This window comes from Chaetodon auriga, chromosome 7 (assembly GCF_051107435.1).
Source record: "Chaetodon auriga isolate fChaAug3 chromosome 7, fChaAug3.hap1, whole genome shotgun sequence".
Lineage (NCBI taxonomy): Eukaryota > Metazoa > Chordata > Actinopteri > Chaetodontiformes > Chaetodontidae > Chaetodon > Chaetodon auriga.
Window position 1 is genome coordinate 9,716,941 of NC_135080.1, and position 14,918 is coordinate 9,731,858.

At 44.0% G+C, this 14,918-nt stretch overlaps 1 protein-coding gene across 6 annotated transcripts in view; it reads right to left on the reverse strand.

Annotated features, from left to right (window-relative positions):
- LOC143323015 (muscleblind-like protein 1) overlaps positions 1–3,412 on the reverse strand; it is a 65,185-nt gene extending 61,773 nt beyond the window's left edge. For all 6 annotated transcript variants that reach the window (XM_076734550.1, XM_076734551.1, XM_076734549.1 and 3 more), the window contains exon 1: positions 3,293–3,412. The gene's annotated coding sequence lies outside the window, so the exon portion shown is untranslated. The remainder of the gene's footprint in view (positions 1–3,292) is intronic.
- Between the last annotated feature and the right edge of the window lie 11,506 nt (positions 3,413–14,918).

Here is a 14,918-nt window from a genome sequence, read left to right on the forward strand (position 1 = left end):
GCTGTAAACAACACTGACATATCGCCACCTTATACAGCTGTGATGGTGAGCTTGCTGGCTAACAGTTGCCAATTTATATATCCAGCAGATAAGGAGCAACATTAGTCTTGTTTGTGGTCACCTGGCAAACGTAAGGCCAACATTCACTCCCCTTTTACCTCTGGTTTGGTCTCCACCAACTCCCGATCTGGCTCTTTAGCGATTTAATGATTCATCATGTTCGCCAGCTAGTTGATAACTTTGTCTGTCTGCGAGCTGCATGTTTCCCAAAAGACGTAGTCATCTGGCTATCTGTTAAATATTGATTAGCACAGCTTTCATTACAAAGCTGCAAAGAGTTAAATGTAATTCGTATCAGAAGTATCAAAAGTAAAAGTAGTAGTAGTAGTAGTAGAATGACCTCTGGCGGTGTCCCAGGATGTTATTTCATATTTCTATTATTAGAGTATTATTTGTGTATTCACATGTAAGCATATTCTAATGTTGCAGCTGGCCAAAATTCAGCTAATTCAAGCCATTTCATATACCGCTTAAATTTAATGTATAGCAGCGCCTGATATTTTAAATGCTCGTTGTAAGCTTTTAAAAAATGAATCTGCACAGCGCTTATTCCCCCTGAGACACACTGAGGTGCAAAGTAGTGTAAAATGGAAATAACAAGTACTTCAGAATCACACCTGAGTGCAGTACTTGAGCATATGTACTTTCCACCAGCAGGCTTCTAGTCTAAAGGGAGAGACGCAGTGATGAAGAGACAAGGCACAGCGAAAGGTTTTGGACTTGCAGATAATTGCTGCAATTGCAGATAATTTAATGCACACTAAGGTTCCTGCTCACTGCGTTGCTGATGTCTGTGTATGGAGGAGAGAACGAAAAGGACTTTTGAGGCACTGCTCTCCAGCACAAGCCAGCGTCCCTCACGTCCTCGCTCATTCAGATCATCAAAACGAGGCCGCGGATCCATGAACATGTGTCCCTTGTGTTCCAGATCATTAAAGGCAGGAATGAGAGAAAAAAACTGACAGAGAACAAAGACGGGAGGAGTTCAAGTAGGACAAGGAGATCTGGATCCATATATCATCTTTGATCCACGCTGCGAAGCAAAGCCAGCGCTGGACGGAGAGCAAAAGAATATCTTCTGGAGAACCTCAAGGATCTTAGTGAATGGAAAATCCAGCAGGGCGACCTGGTGTGAGCCTCAGAGGTTTTTGGCATTTCTAACAGACCTCTGCTCTGCTGTCAAATCATTAGACAGATGATCTTCAAACAACAGTAGTTATTTCAGACTGTTAAAACTGCATGACCTTGCAGCTCCTCTGCTTCTTTCTTTTTTGTCTCAACAGCTCTGTGTTCTGGTTCCAACATATTGTGAGACCCCTCGATGCGACCTCAGGGGACCATGTTTGAATCTGTCAACACGGAGCTCTATAACAGACCAGTGGTCAGATACATATGAATGAGCATTGTTCAAAAACCTCCTAAACACTGAAACTGGCCACTGAAATAGCTGTGGTACAAGCACTGTTACTCTCCAACTGCTAACTAAAGACAGACATACACCCTTGTGCTTTTCTTTATCTTACTTACAGTATCTCTCCACCATCTAAAACACACTCAAGAACACCTTATATACCCAGAGGACTACTGTATACAGACACATGCGTGTATTCTATCAGGCAGCTCTGAGTCTCCCGAACACCAACGCTGAATTATCACAGAGCGGAGGCTACTGATGCTCCTGTCACATAGGTGTCTGCTGGATATTTCTATCAGTCGACAGCACAGATAGCGAAGGGGGGGGCTCTTAATGAAAGGAACCATAATGACAAACAGGGGCTTCTCCATTTTGAGTTTTGACAGGTGGATTTCTGCAGGGGAAGTGCGGATAGAAGTGGTGCTCTGTCAGAGCTAAATGGAGACAAACTGAATATTCAAAAGATTTTTTTTTTGTCTGATCTGCATTATGGCTTTTTTTTTTGCATTCATTTCCCAAGCCACTAAAGCTCTTTGCATAGTCTGTCTACAGTGTTCTGCATAAACAGCCTCCCACAACCACATAATAAACCCTGTCAAAAGGTGCAAGATACACAAGTAAAACAGCCTCGAAGCTCCTGTGAGACCTTTGTGTGATAAGGGGTAAAATAAATAGGATTACCTTGAGCTTTGTTTTATTTAAAAGCTGAATTTCGAGATAACTTTTTTTTTTTTTTTTTTTTTCAGGGATCTTTATGGCTGACATTTAAATTATGTCCTTTCAGAATAAACATTTAATTTAGAAATCTCAGAGTTTTATTCTATTTCTCACTCGAAGCCCTTATTTTGACCCTCTGTTGTGTCTACACATGACAGAGCTGAAGCATGATTTCACAACGGGGTCCCAGGGTGGAGGGCAGAAATTTCCCATTTGAGTCCTGAGGTAATAAAGTTTAAGAGTCCCTGCCCTAAGCTGCTGCAATCGTGCTTTCCAGGCTGTCTGTGTTCTGGCGCAACAGATATGGTCACAAGCCTCGGTGGCCGTTAAACCACAAAATGACCCATGATGGAGAGGCCACGCTTTTACCCGCCAATCAGCTTAGACTAGTGTCACTAGTGGCACAACATGTACATACAAAAATAGGTTCAGTTTAACTTCATCAGTGATCATCAGTGATGCATCACCAATAACATGAACTGTCTTATATCAGACAAAAATCACGCAACATTAACTGGATGTTTCCTCATCAAACCTTTAAGAACAAACTTTCTAAATTACTGTTGAAGAGTTTAATTCATCTTTAACTAATCTACCACATAAATATATGCAGGACTGTCCCTGAAAGCACGCAAAAAGGTAAACAGCCTTCAGAATGACAAAGTGAATACTCTGCAAGTCCATGACACATTATTCTTTCCTAGAAGTTACAGTGTGTTCGCAGCACTCCTACTTCCAAAACCCTCAAACCCTTGCAACAATTCAAATCAGCTACAGTTAAACCATATCTGCAAGCTGGAATCAAAAAAAAAAAAAAAAAACATGCAACAAACAAACCCAGGGACAAAAACTAACACACATTCCTCACACATATCAGCTATTTCCAGTAATTCTAAGAAAAATCCCAAACAGCAGCAGCAATCAGTAGCAACAGGCAGGGAAGTTGTCGGAATCATAACATGTCAAATATTAATGACACCCTGTCGTCTCTGTGGAGCAGCTCTCCCCTCTCTCCTCCTCTCAAGAGGCAGCGGCAGACAGATAACACATCATCTCGTAAAGCCAGCAGCCGTCTGCACGGTCAGAGCAAAGCCGCCTTACCTGCCTGGTTGTCTGTGTGTTCCTCTTGCACTCGGTCTGGGTGTACGAGTGTGTGAGCGCTCACACACAATCCCTCCGAACAGGAACTGATGAATCTGCACGACTTCAGCCCTGCAGCGTGCAGTGCATTGTGGGGTTTCTCTCTCTCTCTCTCTCTCTCTCTCTCTCTCTCTCTCTCTCTCTCTCCCTCTCTCTCTCTGTTGGCACAGCGTTAGAGGGGGATGTCCTCGCCTCCTGTCTGGAGAGAGGAGGGTGAACTCACACGCGCTGTGTCCACACACACGCATACGCACAATGCAGAAGAAGCTTCATGATGACAACCGCCGCGGCTCTGGTTGCCCTGGCAACAGCATCCCCCCTCCCTCTCTTTCTCGCCCCTGTAGCTGTTCAGGCTCTCTCTCTCCCGGTGTTTTCTGTTTAAACAGTGAAATAGAGTGGAACACACACACAAAAATGTCTCACAAGTTGCACTCGGACTGCTTCTGCTTCCTCTATTTAACATTTGCTTTGAGCCTGAGCTAATCAGCTAACAGCTAAGAGGAAGGACTCTTGTAGCCATGTGATCACTAACTGTTGCTTCTGCCTTCTGAGATAAAGAGAGGGTGGTGTGTAGTAAGAGAGAGCTGACACAGACACAGAGTGTTTGAGTGTATGCACGTGTGTGTGTGTGTGTGTGTGTGTGGGCTGATGTCGTGGTTCCTGGAAGCAGGCTACAGTTCCTGTTTGTGGTTTCTTTCCTCTTCTCCATTGCTCCTGCCAGTGCACTGAGGCCTGCAGCCTTTTGATAACACACATTTCAGCCACATTACCAACAAGGGAAGTACAGCTGGGCTGACCAGTGACATGAATGGGTCGTGTGCATGCAGGTAGATACACACACAGGCAGACTGACTGTGCCCGCTGATGCAATTATTTCATTTTCCATCATTATTCGCCTCCCTGGAGGCTGGTTTTAACTGTTATTTAGGGGGTTGATTCAGAATGAAAACAGAGAAATGGAGGCAGAAAAAGAACAGAGAGACAGAGAGAGACAGAGACAGAGAGAGAGAGAGAGAGAGAGAGAGAGAGGGATAAGCACAGTAAAGGAGGGAGAATGAGGGTGAGGAAGAAAAGGAGATGAGATCTCCTCTTCACCGTCTCCCATGGAGACAGAGTGGGTGGACAGCCGAGGCTGTCCTTCAGGTCCTGTAAATCAGCAGTTCACAGCTGAGTCCTGCACTGCAACTGGAGCACTGGTAACCCCTGACGCTCAATCTTTCAACATCTAGCCTTTCCCTTTGCTCTCTCTCTCTCTCTCTCTCTCTCTCTCTGTCTCTCGTCCCTGTTCTGCCTGTTCTCATCCTGCAAGATTCTTCCCTGTCACCAAAACATGTATATTACATGTTCATTTTCAGATCAAGATGAGGGATACCACCATGCTGCCAAAGCTAGAAAGAAGAGTGGTTAAGAGAGAAAAAACTACATCTCCCATAGTTCTGTTCTCTGTCTTTCTAGTAACCATGGTAACAGGTACACTGTAAAAAAATGCTTGTGAAATCTACCATAAGTCACCATGTCTGTGTACAGCAAATTACTGGATAGTGATTCACAGTCGAATACTGTGTGTTCAATCGATAATCACAGTAATGAAGGAGATACTATGAACATCGCAGTAATTGTAGAAAATCACAGTACATTAAATACCGTAGAAAAAACCAACAGTGTCCTGCAGACAATCAGAGCCAGCGATGTAGTGTAGAAATTCAATGAATCCCAGTTCCTGTACTGGAAGTAATGGGATTCAAACAGGACTCTGCTGCTTTCCTATAGGAACTGTGATTCACTGAGCACTGATTCTTGAAATTCCTGAGAGGATGATTTAATCCGCGAGCTTGGCAAAGGAAGGCTAAGAGAGCAGAGTATGCTATAGACAAGGTGGGAGACAACAGATGGTAACAAGTGTGAATGTGCGAAGATACGTGCGCCTGTTTGTCCACGCAGGTTGCCAATTCCTTATTCTGTCGAGGTCTGCGGAGAATGTGCCGCTGCCTCCGGAAGAAGGACACGGCGGCATTATCACTGAACACTCGTGTGCTCCCTGTAATGAAGGGTCCTCGAGTTTGAGGGACACTGAGTAACCTGCTCAGATTTGAAAGCCAGGGTGATTAGTCTGCTCTTTGGGACTAATGGCAACAGCAGGTGTCCACAGGCTCCGTGTGCCACGTCTATTCATTAGAGACATTAACACTAACCGCTTGCACATGCACACACACACCCACACGCTCACAGCTCACTGCTCATTGGAACTATTCATTAACAACATCGCAGCTCCTCTTAAGCGCAATGACCATTGATTAGGTTTATGCATAATGATGGTGGAGGAACTGCTGGTTTAATTATTACTACCCTCAGACTGGTTCACCAGGGTTTGGTTTTCAAACCATGCCTGTACTGTAGGCATTATGCCTCTTCTGATACCGTATATCAACAGCAGTCCTGCATATTGTAATTACTGTGTGTGTGCTCTGTTACAAGAGTGAAGTTTTTTGGTAAATTTCATGCTAATACTTCGCAATATATCAATGCTGCAGTGGATACAGACAATAAAGCTGTTATTTCTCCCAGTGAAAAACTTTTTTCTTTGGTCTCAATATGATATGTTATTGTATAGGTGCTTTCAGAGCCTCTCTTTAATATTTCATCCTCCATCTTTATTCTCAGCACAGCCAGTAGCCTTCAGCAATGGGCTGCGCTTGCAAAGGTCAGAGCAGCTTGGGGTCAAAGTTCAAGAAATTTTAACTTTGGGCGCAGAACGTATACAAATAAACTACCACATGCTTATCCCCAGCAGCAACAACAACAAGACTGCGTCCACGATTATGGAGGAAGCCCACACAAAAGTTTCGTGGCATAATGTGAAAACGGCTTTGTTCAGAATTTTAATTTTCCATTTTGATCCTTTTTCAGCATCATCAGAGGATGCAGACCGCAGGGGCAAGAAGCAGATAACCTTTGCAGTAACCGAAACAATTAGAAAATCTGTGAACGATCACCACTTTGTTGGGTTGTTGAAGGATAAATACTGCACAGTGTGGTACAAAAATGATGTTTAATGTAGTTTATCATTCTGCATAGAAAGCACAGGGAGAGTCAGAGTAAAGTGAACACTGTGCTGCAGAGCAGATCATTAGTTTCCTGTTAATAATGCACATGCAGGTAGGTATTCTGGAAGTTGATGTATTGTTTATTATCTCTGTTTCTAAAGGCTCAGTGTGTTGATTCGAGCACAGTGCCACATCCCAATTATTTTACATTCAGCATCTAAACAGCAATTTTAAACCTGGGATCCTGCGTGTGATCTGTAAACAGCAGAGCGACAGTATTAAAGGCTGGAGTTCGAGTCGCTGGTGAAAGTTTGAACAGGCTTTTCAAATGATGCATCCGACAGCAAAATAATATTTACCCATTTATTTTTAACCGCATCTTCCCTCATCTCTATCAGAGGGATGGAGTGGGGCTGGGTGAGAGGTTTGATGTCTGTCTCTGTTATAATCAGTCTGTTCCTGCAGAGAGAGACTCACACCAAACAGAATGGGCAAGCATGACAGCGTGGAATTCTTTTTAATATTCCTTCACATGCAGGCTATCAACAGTCCCCTCAGTGTCATCCCTATAGGCCGCTGTAGGGTAATATTAGTCTTCCATCGTGCTTTGCCCTGAACAAGGTTACATCACCTCTTTGCTCATGGCAAGTGGAAAAATATTAACAAAACATACGATTTTACTTAATCTGTGCAACAAACTGGCTTAACCTTTCAAAGAGAGGCTTGCACAAACAGTCTCCAGTAATCAGTTTCCCGCTAAGGCTTGAATGCCACGTCGTCATCGCTCTTAAATCAAAAGTTATTGGTGTCTGATGCTGAGAGTTTTCCACTGCTCAACGCCGATGAAATGCCGAGTGCAGCTTCTGTAAGTCATTGGAGCAAACACCAGCACCTTTAAGAGTTTGTGTCAGCATATGCTGATCAAAAAATAGTAAACCAGTTTCCCCTCCTAAATGAACTAAACATACAAGAATGTGAAGCCAGGAGTAAAATCATAGTATTAAAATTAAAACGCCCCAGATGAGCTCTCACTTTTAACCTTCAAATGCCAGACCAACAGTGCTTTAGTCCAATGTGAATTACAGTAAGAGCAATAAAAGTCCAGTGCATCCCTGCCAAACTAAAAGTGTTTGGTGTAGTCTGAAAACGTAGGCTTTCTGGAAGAGAGCCCTGAACCATATAAGTGAACACCGTAACTAAAATGTATGATAACAGGTTAACACAATCAGAAGCTGATTCAGTGGACTTCATATAGCGCCCATTCAATCAAATATGCTTACCGTCCTCTGGCTGTCAGCTTCCCAACCAGCTCAGCCCAGCTGCCCCGACTGCATCTACAGAGGAACGCCACTCCACCGTTGGCATAATAATGTGAATTGTTGAAAATTGTTGGAAAGACGGAAAATTCTTGTTAACACCACTCAGAGGAGAATGGTGCAATGTAGCTGCAACCTCGTCTGTTTCGCGTCGTGTCTTGCAGGGGTGCAGCATGCAACATGTACACACTGTACGCTTACAGATGACCCAGGGTGCAACGCACAGACTGAGTGTGTGTTGCAGGCAGTGTTGGGGGGTAACTACACGTAAGGGCGTTGGGTAATTGAATTACAGAATCCATGTGATTGTAATTAAATTTTCACTGCCTCTTGTCTACCAATCAAATCAGCGTGTAGAGCTCTAAGCAACCTGAGTCTGCCATGCCTGCAACCGGCTGTGAAGGCGGTGGCCGTGCAAATTATGTCACATCACTTTGATTCAATAATTCAAATAGCTACATTATTACTAGTACTTATTTTTAACAGAGTAACTAGTAATCTTTAACCTATCGCGTTTCAAAAGTAACCTTCCCAAAACTGGTTGCGGATAAGGTCAGTTATCTAACACTGCAGACAAAAGGGCTTTGACTGCTCATGGAAAGAACTCAGCTCCTCTCTCAAAAACCCATGAAAATATGAAATAAAGCGGGTATGCTCAAACACTTTAAATATGAATCTGCAGTATGTCAGGCTCCGTACGTGGGAGAAATGCTGACATTTCTGATAACACAGGTTACTCTGGGGTTTGATCCAAATACCTGACCCTGCCTAGAGGAGAGTCAGAGTACTGAAAAACGATACGCACACACACATATGCAGTCTGAAGCCTACAGACATATGAATGCAAACACATGAAACAGGGTGGGAGAGAACAAATCTCATCAGATTGCCCTTGGTAACTTACTGTTGGTAAATATTCATAAGGTCAATCTCTAGGCTCATCGCAGCCAGCAGAAAGATGTGAAAGCGTGTGAGAAAAACGTGGAAAGATACTGGGAGATAATGATTATGGGAGAGTGCGTCGGAGAAAGAGAACAGATGCTAATACGGAGAGGCAGAAGGCCGAAGGATAACAGAGGAAAGTACAGAAGAATGCAGTTTCTCTGCTGGTTTTGGAAGTTTAGATCCAGTCACAACTGGAACGCTTCGGTATAGGAGATGTGCACGTAGCTTACCATCCATAAATAAAACTTAACTGCAGTGTGCTTATGTGGAGCTGATCAGAGATCCATAAACAAAACTATCAGAGAACATTATGCAACATGTACATACACACAGCTGATTCTATATCCTGTACACTTTTTATCTTGACCCGTCCGCACCACTGTTTTTGCAATACTTGCTGACTTCAACTACTTAATTTCCCCGGTGTGGGATCAATAAACTCTTATCTTATCTTATCTTAACATGACTCGATCACTGACTCTGTGAGCTAGCGGGGCTGAAATTGGAAGCGCGGATGGTAATAAGACAGATTCGAAGTGTACGAGAGCCATGTCTACAGTTTGCACCTCTTCAGAAATTTGACTGGGAATATCAAACTCTTACTTTTGCTGCTGTGGGAGAAACCTGACAAAATCACCCGCAGCAGCCCCCAGGCAATATGAAATCGAGATTTTCTGTTTGATTGGACAAACAAATGCCTCGTGAAACAATATTGCCTGTGGTGAATGTGAGTCCTGAACACACACTCTACATATTCATGAGGCCGTGTTTTTTTTTTTTTTGTTTTTCTTGCAGGATGAGGAGCTTGGTATTTAATGATTTAGAACACATCTTCTTCTCTTAGTTCTTAATTCAAAGTCAGAATGTCTTTCCCTGAAGGCAGACACTCGTCTTCAGCGGCTGGTTGTAGAGGCAGAATTCGCAGAGCAGATCAACCCAGAAGGCAAGCTGTGGGGGAATCCTGGTGGGCAGAGCCGCTCATGTCCACTCACCACAACACCCTGTAATCCTCTGCTTGTCTCCTGTGTGTTCTTGTACAGGGGTGATATATATATATATATATATATATAAAGCTGCCTTCAGCTCAGCCTTCTGGGAAACTTCACTGTTTCGGTAAGAAAAGAAGACGTTGGCCTTCTGAAAATATGTCCTGCTGTCAGGGTTTGGATTATCTGCCTGTTGGACAGTGTACCGTATTTTAGGTGGGGGATGATTCTCATTTTCTGCTGTACAGTGTGCCCGCTGCCCAACACAAAGATCTCCACTTAGCTCAGTAGTATCACTGACACTGACCAGAGGAGGACTAAGTTGTCGGACTGGTGGACATGTTTAAAAAAAAAGGCCACTCCAACAGCAATGTTCTGGGCGCTCGGTGTTTAAAATTAGACTTTTCTGCAACGTTTTTGCTTCTTTTACTTAAATGCTGCTTTGTCGACTTTACTCTGACGCAGGTAAAACAGATCAGTCCTCTGTTCGGTATCAGATTTCAACTTTGGCCTCCTTTAAAAAAAAATAATAACCGTGACATCTATCTCTCTTTTCGCTAAAAATAAATCTGTTTCTATGAGGTGCTGGCCAGCTTAATAGACTAATTAACTCAAATCCCAGGAGGACTGTAACAGCCAAATGAAATGAAAAAAAAAAAAAAAAAAAGACAGCTCGCACAACACTTTGCATGAGAGCCAGTGACTTAGTGTTTTTGTTGGTGCGTAATAGTCTGCATGAATATCCCGTTTTTTAATCTCTCTCTTTTTTCTCTCAAATACATGTACAAACATGCAAATCTCTGTCACACACATACTCCCCCAACACAATGATTTTTCACTTTTCACGCCCTTTTCCCCTTTCCTTTTGAAACAGTAATCCCTAGCTGCAGCACTAATAGCATTAGCAGAGCATATCCAATCCCCTTAGTACCCGACAGGGAGCACGGAGCTCAGACCTACACTGAGACAGACACTCTGGGGGGACTACACTACCCAGACTGCCTCAGGAAATCCATGCACATTATTCAGCTCGTTATTGATTTAGGTAAACTAAAACAAAGATTAAATAAAGAGTAGAAAGGTGTGAGTCACTTACAGCAGAGTGCTTTTTGTTGGGCTGCTCGTTGGGAGAAAAGACAGCAAAAGACAGGATGAAGAGAGTTACCTGGAGAACAAGGTAAACGCAAATCATTGTTTAAGCCGTTTTATCAGTGGGCTGAGTGTAAGTGCGCGACAGGGAGAGATCTGTGGAGGAAACGGAAAAAGACGAGAAAACGTGAGCGAAAGCTGTCTCTGAGGAGGCCGTGGGATTTAAATACGCACAGGTACAATAACAGAAACATATCAGATAATGACCCTACAGTGCAGGTAATAACAACATGATCACTGTATTGATTTCCTATTGATATCCCTGCAGTGTTGAACCTAAGCTAATTAGTGCTGCATAATGGCTCATTTATCGTGAATTGTTATGGTGTTTGTATAGAAATTGAACGTCCAGATATATTTCCTGTATTTTTCCATGTGGCGTTCTTTATTTTCTGCATTTCTTTTGTCCTTATTTACTTATTTGTAACTCACAGAAGAACCATGACATCTAAATATTATGATTGCCAATCACTGCTTCGCTCCGGCACACGTATGTATGCATGACCAAGCAAATCGTGAAAAACATACTCACGACATGCGGGGTGTGTTCGTGTGCTTTGGACGAGTAAACAACGTCAGACAATGTTAACATAACTTCTCAGATTGGAATTCACACCAGCATCCTGGTGTGTCTGGAATGTGCCGCATTCTTCCTGAATTATTCATTTACAAACAGAGGAGACAAACATTCATATGTAAATGTGTTTGTGTGTGTACGCATGCATGCATGTTGCATGTTTCTGCAAAGCAAGACAGATAGATGGATAGATAAGGACAGGACAGCAACATCGGGGTACATGTGCGGTCGAATGGTTCATTAGCCCCACAGTGCAAACAAACCTTGCTCCTAAATGCAGCCTTCTAAGGCCAAGCAACACCAAGCCAACCAGCAGACGACTTGTCTTCCTTCGTCCCGGCCCGTTAGCCAGACCTGCCAACCACAATGTGTCTCGACTCAATCGCCATCTCGGCCGTTACCCAATGCTCACAGTGAGTCACTGAATTTGAAAACAAGCTGCAGTCTGCAACGGCATCATCTTGAAAGTAATCATTCTACTATGCAGAGTCAATATTTCTTATTCCTGTTTCTGTGTGTGTTTGAGAGAGAGAGAGAGAGAGAGAGACAGACAGAGAAAATGGTGTAGACACAGGGAAGGAGGGACGCCGCGACAGAGGAGGGAAGGGGAAAGGAAGAAATAACACCAGAAGCAGTTGTGTGTCAGGCCTAAGAATGAGCTGTAACTTAATGAGTCTAGATGAAAGCTGACTGTCTGAGCTAACTCAATTCTTTGCTCTACTAGTCACACTTCTTAGCTTAATGATGTTTGCTCCAGACTACTGATGCCACAGCCAATGCTGGATTGCCTTTTTTTGGTCATATGTTTTCCTGTGCGCGACGACCCTCTTCGCCGCTCGCATGTGTAGAATGTTGAACTTGGCTCAGGCTGACATCACCCACACTGTGCAGCAGACATCCGTTTAAGACGTGTTTACAGTGCTTAAACCACCGGCATGCCTCCATCCCCGGCTCGTATAAACACAGAACGTAGCTGACCATGTGCGCGCTTGTATGTGTGCGGCGTGTTTACACAGAACAGATAAAGAAATATAACTAGAGCAGGAGCTTAGGCAGCAATCTGTGGGGCTGTGGCGAGGATGTTCCTGGGAGGTCTTTGTAAAGGGTATCAGAGAGTTTTGAGGGGCAAGGTCTAGTATGTACACAGAGGTGAGAAGGAGGCATGATTCTTGCTCAGGAATGCTGTAAAGCTGTTTGTAGAGTCAGCAGGCCAATGAAGAAGCTTAAGAGCTGGAGCTCTGCCAAAGTGGTGATGGGAAAAATGAAGAAAAGGAAGAAAACGGGGGAGAGAGAATAAAAGAAAAGAATGGGATCCATAAAGAGAAATCTCAGGCATGCTGTCCATTGAGGGGAGTTTTACACTCTCCATGAGAATGCAGTCTCAGGTTAATGAAATCTGAGAAGCTCTCTTTAGAACTGTATCAAAGCCCTTCCTGCCCGACTGCACCGTTTCTACCATTTCCATCACTGCAGAATGCATTCCTCCTCTTTGTTTCATGCTGCCTGGTAGCAGCACATCTGTTTCACAACATCAGTGTTGGTCCTCAGCACATTTCTATACCCATCTATCCAAACCACGTGTGTGTACAGTGTGTGTGTGTTCTGTCACTCTTTAAAGTGAAAGAACACATACTGTACATGACATTCTCCCCCTCCCCGTCAAAGGGAGTGAAATACATAAGGCTAATAACACTGCAATAATAAGACAATGTGCAATATTATATGATACACATGGTCAATAAAAATCATTTTTCAGTTTCTGTGTCATTGGAAAATAAAGATCAATTCATAGCGACGCTGCTGATGTCTAAAGGTTAAAGGTTTTAGACCGAAACATGCCTCAGGAAATGTGGGCTGATCCCTGCACATTTCCTGAGGCATGTTTCGGTCTAATGTCACAGAAGTTAATTCAGGAGTCAGAGAGGATGTGCTATACTTTCATAATCATGACGGCGTGTTGATGGGGTGTTGACAGGAACAGATGTGAAAGAAACTTAAAGCTGCAGTAAGAAATTTGTATAAAAGTCATTTTTTGTCATATTTGCTAAAACTGTTCCTATGCCCAGACAGCAGTGCATGAAACATGTAATCTGTGAAAAAAAAAAACAAAAAAAACAGCTTCATCGGTCCCACCTACTGCTCCTGAAGAATCCACCGTGCCCGACACAAAACAACCAATCAGAGCCAGAGGAGCGTCTGAGGGAGAGTCTGACATCTGTCAATCACTACTCACACACGCTGCGAACCTCCCCCTCCCTCATGCTGCCGGCTTCCGCTCAGTCGAACTGCTCTGTGAGCTGCGTCAGGAGGCTAGTGAAAGCTATGGCGGAGCAACAGCCACCCACAAAGGAGAAGCTGCCCAAACCACCACTGCCAACAACAGCTGACAACAAATAACCACAAAGCTAATATGGTGATTGTTACAGTAACACTCTGCAGCGCATATGTTATGTTAGCGACTGTGATGCAGCGGCTGGGAAGAGTTAGCTTGTTTCCGATGCTAACGCTAACCTTACTGGTTGTCACGGCAGCCACGCAGACGACGCAGGAAGGAGGGGCTTGGAGGCAGGGCATGAGTGCAGAGGAGAGGGAGGGGGAGTGACGTGAAACTAGTGTTGGTTCAAATTTTCAGGCTAAGTCTGCTCTCTTCTCCATCTTACACACTGCAGCTTTAAGGGATCACCAAAGATATTCAGTCCGAAGGGGAGCATGAATGTCTGGAACAAACATCATGCCAATCCATCCAGCAGTTGTCAAGAGGCTTCACTAAAAGACCAAACTGCAGACAGCGAAGGAAAAGTCTGAAGATCACCAAAATGTGTGTCCTCCAAGCACTGTGAATTTCATTTGCTGAGATATTTCAGTCTGGACAAAGTGGTAAAGCCATGACACTAGCATGACTAAAAAGGTGGAAATAGGAGAATTTAAAGCAGAGGCACTGAGCTGGTGAGACTTTTATGAAAAGACAAGGTAACGCTTTGAATTACAAAAGAAAACATTGAAACTGCGGCACAGAGAGTAGAGAATCTATGCAGGTTCGTTTTAGATTTATCTCCATCTGAGCAAAAATCCAATTTAGATCCACCCCTCCTTGACCACATACCCATGCAGGCTCCCCTTTGTGGCGCAACATAATTCAAGGACAGTGAGTCAGCCAGTCAATATGAGCCTAATCTAATCTGTGATACTGAAACCTGAGCCGCCATGAGGCAAGCGCAGAGCTGTGATGTCACAGGGCGAGACCTCCGCCCTGTCTACCTGCCGAGAGAGGCGATGAGAGGGTGGAAACAGGAGATGGGAGAAGGGGGAGACCGCTTCCCTCGTCCTCACACTGATGGGGTTTTTTTCCCCTCTTGTCTGTGCGCAGCAGAGCGCGGAGTCGAGACATTAGTATTATGCCACTCATAATCGCCACCTGGGGAGGAGTGAAGGGAGAAGAGGGCAGAGCGACTGACCAATGAGGGAGAAGTCAGAAAGCAGAGATAAAGAGGAAACACTGGATCAGGTGCCCGGATGGACGAGAAGGCCGCCGCCACATACACAAGCACACTGGATTTGACTTCGCAGTAT